At 38.3% G+C, this 13,954-nt stretch overlaps 1 protein-coding gene across 41 annotated transcripts in view; it reads left to right on the top strand.

The window, feature by feature from the left end:
- The window catches only part of OTUD7A (OTU deubiquitinase 7A), a 180,088-nt gene that overhangs the window by 80,731 nt on the left and 85,403 nt on the right, over positions 1-13,954 (top strand). For 14 of the 41 annotated variants that reach the window (XM_074602099.1, XM_074602084.1, XM_074602089.1 and 11 more), the window contains exons 2-3: positions 7,229-7,303; positions 7,916-8,020. The exons of 4 other annotated variants lie outside the window; for them this stretch is intronic. The gene's annotated coding sequence lies outside the window, so the exon portion shown is untranslated. Of the gene's footprint in view, positions 1-7,228; positions 7,351-7,915; positions 8,021-10,305; positions 10,416-12,193; positions 12,419-13,954 lie in introns of all 41 variants that reach the window. 23 more of the 41 variants (XM_074602100.1, XM_074602086.1, XM_074602088.1 and 20 more) reach the window with 8 other exon arrangements.

The following is a 13,954-nucleotide window of genomic DNA, read 5'->3' as shown; positions in this document are numbered from 1 at the left end:
GGCACAGAGTATTGGCATACAAATGTGTTTGAGAATTTGATAAAATTTATTTTAAAAGGAAAATGGATTAACATTAGGATTCCTATACAAATAGCAATGTACTCATAAACATTTTTTCGTTATGTTAAATGAGCCTGCTATTGCACTGTGTGCTTTATTAAGTAAGAAGTGGATGAAAAATGGAAGGGAGTTTGCTGAGGCTGGCTGATTTTAAATACTGGTTCTTGTTTTTGATCCGGGGCAGTTTCTTTAAGTGATCTGACTCTAACTGAAGATATATAGCGAATAGATCAGATATCTCTGAGGATTTAAGACGGGTTTTCGGTGACTTATGAATGATAAGCTAGCTTGATTAGCTGGTACAAGTCACATGAACGTGTAATCCAGTGTATTCATAGCATAGTATGGTTCTCTTGAGCATAAGAATTGTCTGCTAGCTATTTTTCTTTTAAACCATCTGAAGCAGACAGATCTTCCGCACGAAATCAGTAACGCATTCATGGTCGGACTTGGAAACACATCAGTGTTTCTAATGGTGGGAAGTAGTTGAAGAGGGATTTGGTAGGGTCAAGAACAGCTCAACCACCACCCACTGCTGCTGGTGTTGGGAGTAGTGAGACACCGTGGTAAACAGCTGGTATTTCTGAGTCATTCCTTCTGCTGTTCCCACCTCATCCCTCTGTCTAGGGTGTGGGGGCGGCCAGGTACGTTTCTAGGCAGGGAAGTCATTAAAATTGATGTCACAAATCACAGTCATGTTACGGGGAGGAGGGGACATACGGTTTACATGGTACCCCGTACCCCTTTTAAAGCCTTTATGCACTTATCTACCTATGATGTATGTAAAAAGGTTGAGGGAGCAACATGTAGAGGGCCAGTTATTGTGCATCACAAGGATATGACAGCTTGTATCCTTAGTCTCACCTGTCTGTTGGTATGTCAAGCGCTAGACTACAGACCCATATTAAGGTGTAGGAAGGATCTTTCCCAGAAACATAACTATTAATGTATTTGTGTATTTATTTGCCTGTCTGCTTTCTGGGGGGTAGATGCTGGTTTTAGGTTAATGGAGGTTGATAGGATGCATTGAGAGCATAAAGGTTAGGTGTGATACATTAGGGGCATGGTGAATATAGCTCGTGATATAGCTTGTATATAGCAGGTAATATAGCCTGTGAATATAGCAGGTATTATAGCTTGTTCTGGAATCACTTCTGCCTCCCATTGAGAAAACCGGGGTGCAATAATATGGTATCTAGGTGGTATCTCTTGGAGCTTGATGAAGATCACAAGTTAGCTTAGAGTTCATGGTGTGCTATTCTGCACTAGTAGATTGCGTGTATGTTCTCAACACCAGCATTGGGCATTCTGCTTCAGAAAAGGCATCCCCATGTAGAAGCTTAGGGCAAGGTTGCTACCTTAGCATGAACTTAGAGTAACCTGGAATAGTGTTCTGAATACGTGTTCTTTTGTTAGATTGTGTAAGGTAGAGCAGAAAGTCGTCCTGCTTATCTTAATAACAAAATCTGACACATCTGAGTCCATGGTGGCCCACTGAAAAAAGACATTGAAATACCCCAGTGAGTGGGGTAGTGCTGTTCAGACAAGTTGTGTATAACTTGAGACAAATAAGAATTGTTTCTTTATGAACTTTGAATTTGTTTGCATGCCTGTCCTAATTATGTTCTTTCAGGTAAGACAGGGAAGTCTCTAACTGCTCCAGAAGGAAAGGGCCTGGAAAGAAAATCAACTCTGTCTTTGGCAAATAGGTATCAGGTAACAGTGGCAATCGGGGAGCTGCTTCTTTTTCATGATATTTATCTGAACCAGTCTTGATGAACTGAGTTACACCTGAATTGGGAGCTACAGTTTCAGAGGAAGGAAATTCTTTTCATGTCTTAAGCTCTTAGTCACTGAAACCAGAAAAGTGGCTGCTTTTCATTTTTGTGTAAAGTGCTGTTGCTTTTGATATGCAAATGATGCACTGTACCATATAACCTCAGTCTTCTAGAGAGCAAAAGGAAGGGCAGAGGAAAGTGTGTGTGGTGCAAGAATTCAAATGATATGGAAGCAGGGTTCCTGCTCTCTTTCACAATTCAGTCCTAAATTCCAAAAAAACAAAAAGAGATCAAATCAGTCTGGACTCTGAGGGCAAGGATTGCCCTGTGTGATAAGGGACACTTGGGAATTTCTGCATGTAATGAATATACACGGTAACTGAGCTGACTGAATGTTAAAGCAGCTGTAGTGAGCAGTAATAGAACTGAGTGGGCTGTAGCTGAGCGACAGCTCATCATATAATCATCATGTTTTCCACTTACAGCATTTCTGAAAAACAAGAAAGATGGTTTAATTCTTTTTTTTCTTCCTCTAACAAGAGATTTTGAGTAATTATTTTTTAGAAAACCTTCATTGACATCTGGGCCATAGATACATATTTTGAGTGATAGAAGAGTTATCGTGTGTGATTCAAAATACATTCTCCCTCCTCCATCTCATTAAATCAGACGGAGAATTTTCTGTAGTCACTTTTCTTTTTCCTTAATCGTCTTCCCCTGTGCAGAGGTCAGATTTGCTCTGCTGGCATTTCATGATGCAGAAGCAACCACTTGGCAAAGCACAGACCTTTACTTGTTTCGGTGTCTCTGATGCTCTCTGTCGTTTCCCCACTGACCGCTGACCCTTGAAGCTGCCCGTGAGACACGCAGTGGCGAACCGAGCAGCTCTGAACGCAGCCCGCTGCAATTAGCACAGCTTAGCCATGCCACACCGATGAGGCAGGTCATTGTCTGCCTGTCTTCTCTCAGTCCTTGGTTCTAAGCGGCTGATTGTGCAGAAACAACACTCCTGTGATTAGACAGAGTAGGAGCAGGTTCCCTGTTTTTACAGGGAGGTCTCACTAACTGCCAAGTCAATCTTTTTTTTTTTTTTTTTTTTGCATTATCGGGAGAGTAGCAACTGGAGAATGGCTTTATTTGGTGAAGTAGGACTTAAAGGAAAATAGGTCTTATGAGATGAAGCTAAAACTAGTAGGAGACCATGCTTTATGCTATGAGTCTTTAGGCATCAGTGCGTACTGTGTGCTCTAGTTTTGCATCATATTTTCTCATCCAGTATTGACTGTAAAAGTCCTATCACACCTGGTCAGATACTTTCAGATATGGTATAGTGCTAATCTTCATTAGTGGGCTTTGGAGCTTGTCAGGTTTTGTATCTAGAGGTGTGTTTTATAGTTAATAAAGTATGATTATTTTAAAAGAAGTGAAATTTTCATTTATTATTTGTAAATTTGAAGCTGTCCCTATGAAGTTGATGAAGTGTTGTAAAGAAGACTTGGTGTCTATGGCTGCATTTTTCCTGCAAAGTTAGCAAACTGGGTGGTTGGAGTAGAGGGCAAGAAAGTAACTTCAATTGTTTGCATTTTATATTCTTTTAGAAGAAGGTAGCTTAGTTTGCAATTGTGATGCACTCCATTTATTTACTAAAGTTTGTACAGCTCTCTAGCAACAGGTTTTCCTAATGTAGGTCATCACTGAAGTGTCTGTATGCGTGTAAGTTGCTTTGCTGATAGCTTTCAGAGAAAGTTCATAATGTACCTTTTTTCAGTTACTGTTTTATGCATGTGTATAAAATTTAGAAATAGCTTTTTCTCAGAAATTTATTGCAGATAAGAATGAGAAATCATCAGAAATTAAGAAGATACATTTCAAGTAAAAGTCATTCATCATCTATCACCTAGGAATGAATAAGGACATACTTTTAGATTAGTAAAAGGTATAACTTTGTATATGCCCGTAATGGAGTATGACAGAAAAAAGTTATGATTAGAAACTTTGATTAGTGACTTTGATCAGTGAAAATAACTAGCGATTAGGCACTAGTTCAAGATCTGTCTTCTTGTACAAAGTATGAGGGGCTCATGGGAAATTATAATGAACAAGGAAGGCAGATTTTATATATGTATATATGTGCACATATATACACGTATATAAAAATCTATTTTATATATGTATTTTAAACTGAAACATATTCTAATATGAAAGGTATCAAACCACAAAAAATGAGAATACACAGTTAGTTAGAATCCGCAGTTACTGTTAGCATTGGTTAAAGATGAGACATATCAATTGATCTTCCCCTGAGATTTTTGTTTGTTTGCTTAGAGGTCACAGTATTTAAAGGATGTTTATGGGTGAAGTTCATGGAAAACTTTCTCTAGCTTTACTAAGTTAGGATTTCTTCCCATGTATTCCAAGAGATCTCAGATCACATTTGTGATTTAGGGTACAGTACAATTCTTGAGAGACTGTAAGAAAAAAGGGAATTCATGTGCTGCTAAAAAGCCAGGACACACCATACTAAATATTCTTTACAAGATTCGTATTTTAGTTTACAGACAATCTTTATTTGATCGCTTTATGTGGTTTTTGTTTCAATTTTCTGACTGTAAAAGGAGGAAAAAAAAGTTACTTGGAAATCCGATGACTGGTTTACATAGGGAAAAATACTTGAGATTTTATTAACATGCCTCAGGGTTTTTGTATATGTGTATATGTATATGTGGAAATGAGACATCATTTTTGTTCCCCAAAACTTAGTCCTTCAATGAAAGCAAGGCTGCAGGATGAGCTTTTATTGAGCTAAGAAGTGAAACCAGACAACTTTGTGTTTTAAAACCAGAACTATTTTCTTCATATAAAGTTAAACAGAAGTAGTATGAGTTTATTGGGCTAAGCATGTTAAGTATAAAATGTAATCCTTTTTTCAAAGGTATTTTCCTAGTATTCGAGTTCCTCTGGTTCTTAAGATGTTTTAATGCAAGTATATAGATAGTTATGTAGTCAAGATCTACTTCTGGAGTTCAATTTAGATCCACACTATTTTTAACTTACAAAAAAACCCTTAGAACTCGTTTAATTGAGAATTTTGAGCTTTCAATGGCCAGGAAAAAAAGAGCTACTTCTTTGACGGCATTTATTAAAAAAAAAAAAAAAAAAGAATATGTACAATACAGTCTAGGTCTTCACAGTATTGGGGAGATTAAAATAAATTTTGTGATCTTGTATTTCTCAGTCCTGTTTATAGAGACTTGGTAAGAGTAGCTGGCTGCACTGCTGACAGCACAGAAGAGTCATATTAATTTGACCAGTCAAACAATGACTGTTTTCCATGACCTCATGCTGTTACTACAGGTGCTAAAAGTCAGCAGTAATAAACACAACCGAGAGGTTTATCATGTCTTAAATTAGAGCTTTGGGCAGAAAGACTGCTGCCTCAGTGACACACGCTAGTGAGAGCTAAAGGGAACATACAGAAAACTTTCCAAGATCGTGGTGGTACTGTTTCTGTAAGTGTTCAAATACAGTAACTTTTGCAAAATCTCCTTTAGAAGCCTGTCGTGGTTTAGCCTCAGATGGCAACAAAGAACCACGTGCCGCTCGCACGTGCCTTCCTAATACAGGAAGGATCGTAAGAAAAGGCAAGACTCTTGGGTTGGGACAAAGGCAGTTTAACAGAACAGCGAAGGGAACATGCAAACAACAACAACAACAACGACACCACGGATAGGGGAATATACAAACGCGATTACGGGACCGCCGCTCCCCGCCGCTCGCCGACCGGCCGGACCCGGGACGCCCCAGCCCGCTTTTAAGCAGCAACTTCCTGCCCCCTCCCCCGGCAGCTCAGGGTGGGCGTGGCTCACATGGCATGGAATACCAGGAAAAGTTAACCCTATCCCCACCGGAACCAGGACAAAGCCTAATCATGGCAAAACCTGAGGTCTGCTATAAAGCTCGAACACGGGCACTGCAATACACCTGTGCTGTCCCGTTACAGCCTTTCCTGGTGGAACTGATGAGAATAAAATTGTTCACAAAGGTCCTTGTTTGCAGTTTGAAGTTGAAAATCTTCAGTACGTATGTTTCTTTGGGCTAATGAAAAAACACATGTAACTATCATCTGCGTGACTGGAAGTGCCTGTATTTTATTTTCAGAGATAGAATTATAAATCTGAGCTCAAGCAGTAATATAATCAATATATTGATACTAAGTATGACATAATCAAATGTGAGAACATGCAGTAGTTATCAGTAATCATATCAAGGTGTTACTACACCAAAACCTTTGTGAATCATTAGTGAGAGATTGTCACATTTTGGTTATGCCATAAACAAGACACAGTTTGAATTTTGAAAGCATTAATTATCTTTATAGGAACTTACTGGAAATGTTTGATGTTCTTTCCATAAAAACTTTCTTCTGATTGTTTCTGTTTTAATCTGCTGTCATTTGTTTTTCTTTCATTATGTATGAATCATTTTGATAGTCTCATCAAATTACTGAGTATAGAATTTAATACTGAGGTCAAATTAATTGCTTGTATTGGCAATTACAATTCCATTTTAATCCGTAGCTCACAATCATAGATAACCATGGTTTTGATACGGCCTGTGCATTGAAAGACAAGTTTTGTGTCTCCTTGTCTGTTGCCTGTGCTGTTGCATGAATTTCACCCAATTAAGATGAAACCAATATACTTCCTCTCATCCTCCTAACTTCTGTTTTATTATCCAATGGATGCATGCAAGTGTCCAGGGATGGTGTTAGCAGGAGGCAAAGTAAGCAGGAGAGACTGTTCATGAGTAGAAAGGGACTAAATATACTGGATCAGCTGATTAATTTACTCAGTTCTGCCATTGACATGGAATGTACAGTGAAACTGGTGGAAAACCAACCCTCCAAACTGGATTTGAGGTGTATTGCCTTTGTTTCTCTGAACCAAACAATAAGGGGGGCTGCATTCCTAAGAAGACGTCTCATCTAAGCAAACTCAGTCTTAAGGCATACCAATTGGGTTTATTGAGTTACCTTTTAGAATCCTTATGTCTAGATTAATGTGTGCCAGCGGTGAGACAGCATTTCCCTCCAGAAAGTTTCCTTTCTGTTTCTCTACTTGATAATGAATGTTTCTTTTGTTTAATCTGTATTGAATTGGGCTCTGTCTGAAGTTCTTGATGGAAAAGCTATTGTGATATCAACAGTGAGATACTCAAGTGCTTGTAGCAATCTTGGGAATGGTCAAAGGTGGAAGAAAGGAAGAAATTCTTTCTCCATAATAGTGCTGCAGATTCAGATTACAGGGCCAGGGTGTGTACTGGGAATGATAAATGTACTTTACAGAGTCGCTTTTGGAGTAAAACATGTTCTGGTCTCTCCATTCTCACAGGCACATGATACTACGGAGCTTCAAAAAATCAGAAGTAAAATCAGCTGGACAGTTGCCTCCTGCCTTCCTAAATAGGTAAACACATTACAAACACAACCAGGGTCCTTACCTACCTCATTCCTGTAAGTAGCTATAAACATCCCCTCCACCCCCCAAATTAGCATCTGTCACTTGGTTGTTTTGAAATGCTGAGCATAAGGGCCTTGCAAAGAAAACAAGAATTTAATTTGTTTTCTGGTTGACAACAGTTAAGTGTAGCCAACCAAAGAAACCAACTAAAATTATTAACAAGCTAACAGCATGCCTATTGCCTGTGGCAACACAGAGCTGATGGATGATGCAGTGTTACTCATTAAATGAATCTTTATCTGTGCTTCCTAAAGCTTGGATGCTAAATAAGTTCCTAAAACCATCCATATCATTGCCATGTTAAACTGTTGCAGCAGTTGATCTGTCACTGCAGAAGCTCTGTTTTGGTCTCAGTTCTTTGCTTTTGTATTTATTATCAGTTCATTCTGTAATAACATGGTGCAACCCATTGTGAGACTTATACGTAAGATCACCATAGTAATAAACTTGGTAAGGCCGGTGAACTGAACAACACGTTTGCTCAGTAAGTGGGGTTCAGCTGATTATCAGCTGCTGTAAATTGCCATTTACTTGCTGATGACTTTGTCCTTTTTCTAGGGACAAAGTGGGTTTACTGGTGTGGATGCCTGCCTCATTGCTTCACCAAAATGAGATAGGGCGTGCAGGAGAGAAGGGAGATTGTTGCAAGTAGAACCCACCATGGTGAGTTGGATTTTGTCCCTACTTCTGCTACAGAATATCCCAGTGACGCTAAATACATTGCTTAAACCAAACTTTTCACGCAAGTGTTTTTCCTTCTCTGGAAGTATATTATGCCTAACACTTGCTTGGCAGCAGTGCCGGATTGAGAAGTTCTTCCCTACTGTTTTTTCCTCCCATGCCACATGAGGTCCGCAGAACTGCTTGAGGGGACCTTCAATAAATTAAAGCAGCAAACTAAATGGAGCTGAAAATAATTACTTTCTATCGTGTACATGAGAAAAGTATGAGAAACTGTGGCTTGTATTCTTGATTTGACACCACAGAGTCTGTCTTGAACGTTATGCTGAAAAATAAGTACATAGAAAATAGATTTTTAATTTTGAATTGCTGAATACCCTCTAGAATTGTAATAAAGTGCAGGGATTCAAAATTAATAATACTTTTTAAACTAAACTGCCTTTCTTGGCTCTGTTTTTAAAATAGTATAGTAATTGCACACCTTACAGGCACATTCTTAACTAAGCTCATTAATGTTTTGTGAGACACGTATGTACTGAACAGATGAGCACAGAAGGAAAGAAAAAATCCTGAACCTCCCTTCAAGAGGTTCAAAAGGTTACAGTAAGGAAATTCCTGGGGCCATGCTTGCATGGTCGTGTTCAACTGAACATCTGAAAAAATTGCTGATTAAGTAAGCCCTGTTGATTCTGCAAAATGTTTAAAAGTAGGGATCTTTAATGAAATACCAGATTGAGGATATAATTAAAGACACTATTATAGTGCTTACACACAAGAGAACTGAATGAAAATTCTGCATTCTTGCATTTACTGAATTTGACCTGCAGGGAGTTACAGACAGGATATTATTCTAGCACCTTTGGCTGTGCATGCTGTTGGGGAACCAAGGCCTTGAGGCCATGCAGGTTCAAATTTTAAATCTGTCTACTTTTTGTGCTAGAATGAGCAATGTTTTATAATATCCTTATACAGAGATAGAAGACTTCTGTGCATATTTGTGACTTTGGAAGCCGTAGGGTTTTTTTGTGATTTGTTGTTATTATATTTGACATCCATGCAGTGTTTTATAACGTTTTCATAAAGAGCAGCAGTAATGCTATTGTGAGATTTACACACACACACACATACACACACACCCATGTTGGAGTCTGGGTCTTGTTTATTTCACTGCTATGAATCCTAATAATTTTTTGATCATAAAATGAAAGTTCAGTACTTAAGGATGTCAGGATAACAAAATACCTGGTAGAGATCAATTTTCCATTACTGCAAATGTGTGTTTCCTGTCATTGTTCCCTGTGGTGGTAAAGGAGTCCTAACAGAACTTCTGTCAGTCCATAGCACTGCAGCATGGAAAATGTATCTGCCTTGGTGTCTTCATTTAATGGATTTAATTTGTTTCTAATTTTGAAGCTTAACCTTGGGTTTGAAATTCACTGTGAACAACTCTTTCAACTGCAATGGGGACTAATGAAACCCATAGTTTGCTGTAGGTGTATCGCCTTTGTCCTCACTCCTCATGACAATAATCCCATCTCCCTCATGGCTTCCCTTCTTTGTTGCCTTCACTTCTTCAGGTTTTCCTAGACTCCCGCTTGTATGTTATCCCAGTTCTGACACGTGTCTTCTCAGTGCCTTGTAAGGATGCACCAGGTCAAGCTGCTGAGCAGAGGCTTCCCACATATTGTGCACAGAGATAGGCCTGAGCACTTGTGCATCTACAAATACGACAGTTTTGAGTTAATTCAGAACTAATTTAAACAAAAGCAAATACGATATCTTCTTTTATTATTGTTGTAAATTCTAGGAGTGATTCTTGGAATTGTAAGGGAAATGCTTCTTAACCTGTATCAGTGTGAAATTTGATGACTTTACCAAGACCAAATTCCATGAAACATGTCAGCTTTTTCTATAGCAGTCTATAGCACCTTGTGAGATGATTTGGTCCTTATGACCTACTAATGTTATTGGATCCGTTGCAAACCCAAACCTATCCAGCATTTGCGAGCTTCTCAAAAGGTGTTCGTATAAACAAAGATTTGACTATATTTTTACCCATGTATTCCTTTAGCTGGAGCAATGAGGAAAGCCTTATTTAATATTAAGCGGACTCAGGCATGCTTCCTGCTCTAGTGTAAGCACCTAAATCAGCTGAAAGTTATGAAATACATGAGGTGGTTTAGAGCCAGCTAGAATCGGGCCTGGAGTGGAAGAAGGAGGAACAATTTTTAAAAATATCTAAATGTTTTTATTCATAAACTGGTTAGTTGTGATGAGGATCTCGGAAGCTGCGGGGAATATTATTGGAATGTGATGCTGTTCTGGAAACAAGGAAACACGTTGAGCAGAAGAGAGGGAGTGCCAAATCTATGAAAAGGTATGCAGTTCAATTTTTGTTAAAATCTACAGCATGGTAGGAGGCACGTGTTCTGAAGACACTCAGAGGAATAATGCTTGTTCCCCCAGTGTCTCTAATGACCAGCTGGTCATAGGGCCGGTCTGCAGAGCATCCTTCAAGAGTTACATGGATTTGTGATGGTCTGATGGTGGTCAAGGTGTGGCTGGGTGTTAATGCCCTTCAGAATGGCTTTAATAAGTGCTATGCAGATTTTTGCATAAATACTTTGTGATGTTAGATATAGATTATTAAAAGAAAGTACAAGTGTGAGGAGAGGAGGTTTTTAGCTCACTCTAGTGTCAGGAATAGGGTTTGGAAGATGAGACAGGACTTCCTAATTAGGACTCTTCGCTTTAAAGTAGATGTGCTTCAGTGTTTTTTTAGGTGTCTTCATTAACATGATGCCTTATTGAGAGTTTCTCATAGCTATTTTTTCTACATCAGCCAGTATTGAAACTTCAGCCCTATAGATGTCAGGGAATTCAGCAGTGTTTCTCATGGTTAAATTCATAGCATCTGTTTTCTGGTTTGCTTTACAGAAGGACCTTTTCATTACTGGATAATAAAGAGATATGAACCTAGCCGCTTGCAGTGATATGAGAAAATAAATCTTTCCATTGGATTATTTCTATGTTTGTTTTTTTTATTATTCATGATTATGTGGGCGTGAATCATGAGATAAGTTGACCATGAGGAATGGATGAATGAGGGAGGCAGAGCACAAAAGCTCTTCTAGCAAAACTTGGGGAACATAATGGTATTCGTGGTATTTTGAGTAGAAAGGAATCAGGAAAAAAAAAGTGAAATTCAAACAGAAGAACCCTCTAAGCTAGCTAACTCTAATTTAACCTTCTCTTGCTTGAAAAGAATTATTTTTAATACTTTTGATATTTCCCAATCTGTTCTAAATGTAAGAAATTTGTGTAGCAAAAACAGTGAATAGTCATCACTGATCATAGGGTTTAGGGCAGACTATTGGGTGGCAAATTGTACTGTTGTCTTGGAGGTGCCGGTTTTACCTGCCTCTGAAATATGGTGTATTTTTCTACTAGACTTTTCTGTTTAAATTGGAGATTGTGCTTTTGAAGTCCAAGGCATAACCTTGTAGTGACAAACCTTAAAACAGATTTTGAAAATAAGCTGGGTGGAAAAATGTCATTAACTTGCAGGTCGTGTGAAGCTTGGAAAAAAACATGAAAAAATAATAGTGTACATGGATTTTATTTGGGTTAAAAATAAATAAATCAGTCTCTCAATTCCAGGCATTATAAAGTAAAGCCTGCACTGTTCTTTGCTGATGTATTTATTAAGTTATGCTATTGCAATTTCAAGGGAAACTCCTACAGAACTTAGTAAACCATGAGTGAAGTTATGTATTTCTTGATTTGCGTTTGATCATCTTAACTGTCATCAAGCTTCAGGGAGGAATTTAAATCAACATTTTAATTGAATTAAGTATTTTGGAACAAAGGATGGGGATTCCTCAGTATTTCATTATTTTGAAGTATTTATAGTATCTCAATTATGAAGTTAGTTCAGCAATAGGTCTGGGGTAAAGGAAAAATATTTAAGTAATCAAATAACAAATTATACCAGTGCAGGTGTGCTTCTCTTTTGTAGAACGGAGTGCTGGAAAGACATGTGTTTTCTTTTTGTCTCCTTATAAGTCTTTTTGTAGCTCATTTGAAATGAGAGAAACATTGATTTGTTCAAATTCATTGCAAAGCAATGATAAACATATTTGTGTTTAAAAAAAGGTTGGAAGGTCTCTGGCAGAAGATGGCAGAAGAGCCATGGCACAAAAGAATATTGTCTTATAATATGGAGCTCTGAAATGAGAGAGAGCTAGCTGCTAGCAAGAAAATGCACGTTACCAAAAAAAAGGAGCACTTGTGAGCTAACCTGTTTATCCAACAACAATAGCCAATGCAAATGTTTGAAGTGATGTCAACTGTGAAATTTCTCTCAAAGAGATGAAAAAGGTATCCTTGACCAATACTGCTTTCCTTTTTCTGTCCTAAGTATAACAACTGAACAGTCTGAAGTACATTCTGCTGTTAGTGTCATGCTCTCCTGTTTTTTGGCATAGGCGGTCCTGTTCTGCTAAGCTGTTCTATGGAGTCAATACACAGTCATTCAGAAACAGCTGGATTTCTACATCTGATAGCTGTGAAGTTTGTTGAACATACTGTATTGATCTGGGGCCTGAAATTATTTTTGTCCGTTCTTCTGTTTTCTTTACTTGTTGACCTGTAATTATCCAAATATTATCTGATACAGTTTGAAGAGAAAATAATTTATTTCAGTACTTTCAGGGGATGGAGTAAGTACGTAAATGTAGACCTGGGTCATACCAAATACAAAATATAGACCTTGGTTCCATACCAAAGAGTGTTCTTTCTGTCCACACAGTCTAGAAAAAGGGAGGTGACAAAAATGTTTCCTTACAAGCAAACCTTCATGCCAAATATATGTAAACAGACTGAATTGTGTGTGGATGAAGTCAAACAAAGAAGCAAAGTTAGAATTCACAAATCTTTCTTTCCTACTTTCAAGTCTGAATTGTGTCCAGATCCTGGTGGGTTTTTTTTTGTCTTTGACTACTAAAGGTCTCTTCTTGAATATAGATTCTTTGTCTCTCTTCCTTTCAGAAGTGGGACTTGATGTACCAAACTGTCTTAAGGCTCCTGGACTATTGCTGAGCTCATCAGTTCTCTATAGCTGATGCACAAATCTTTTCGGAACTCCACCCTCCCCTGTGGGAACTATTTTTTTATTTAAACTGTTGGGGATTAAGAATTATATCAGCGAAACCTCGGGGATTCTGGCTCAAAATTTTTTAAGTATGCAGTTTGATCACGGAGAAGAAGCTGTATACCCAAGTGTTGCATATCGAATGTTTCCTCTGGAACCATTGTCGCTTCAAAAGCCCTTGTGAGTCTGGACGCTGCACTCAGCATCCACAAGTCCCTGTCTTTCTACTCGGGTGTCAGACTAATTTTATTTGTCCTTGCCAGATCACCAGCGCTGAACAGATTGCATTGCTCTGTTCTGCTGGGGCAAAGTCAATCCCCGTTAATGGCTTCTTTAATCTTTTAAAAGTGATTATTTTATTTGGGGCAGTGCCTCCAGCCAATTCCAGTCTCTTGCTAGTGACAGTGGTCAAATAGAGATAAGCAGTGCCTGCATAAGACAGGTTAGACTCTAATCTTTCCACATTTTGGGCCTGATTTAACTGAAAAAAATTTCTAAACTTGGTTCTCAGGAGTCATAACATCGCATGGCTCACGTGGTTTACCTTCTCCAACCTTGATTTCAGGTAATACCAGTTATCACTCTATGTGCTATTAGCTGTTATGTATCTAATCTAAACCAAGTCTATCTGATGTGTCTCATCTATGCATCTGAAGTATCTAATTGTACAGTATACTTTTGTTAGATTTTGCCTTTCAAGGACTAGAAGAGCAGGAAATTAGAGTAGACCAGGGAACCTGCAGATCTGAGGAAAAAAGAGGAAA

This window comes from Larus michahellis, chromosome 9 (assembly GCF_964199755.1).
Source record: "Larus michahellis chromosome 9, bLarMic1.1, whole genome shotgun sequence".
Classification (NCBI taxonomy): Eukaryota; Metazoa; Chordata; class Aves; order Charadriiformes; family Laridae; genus Larus; species Larus michahellis.
This window is presented reverse-complemented; position numbering and strand designations above follow the sequence as displayed.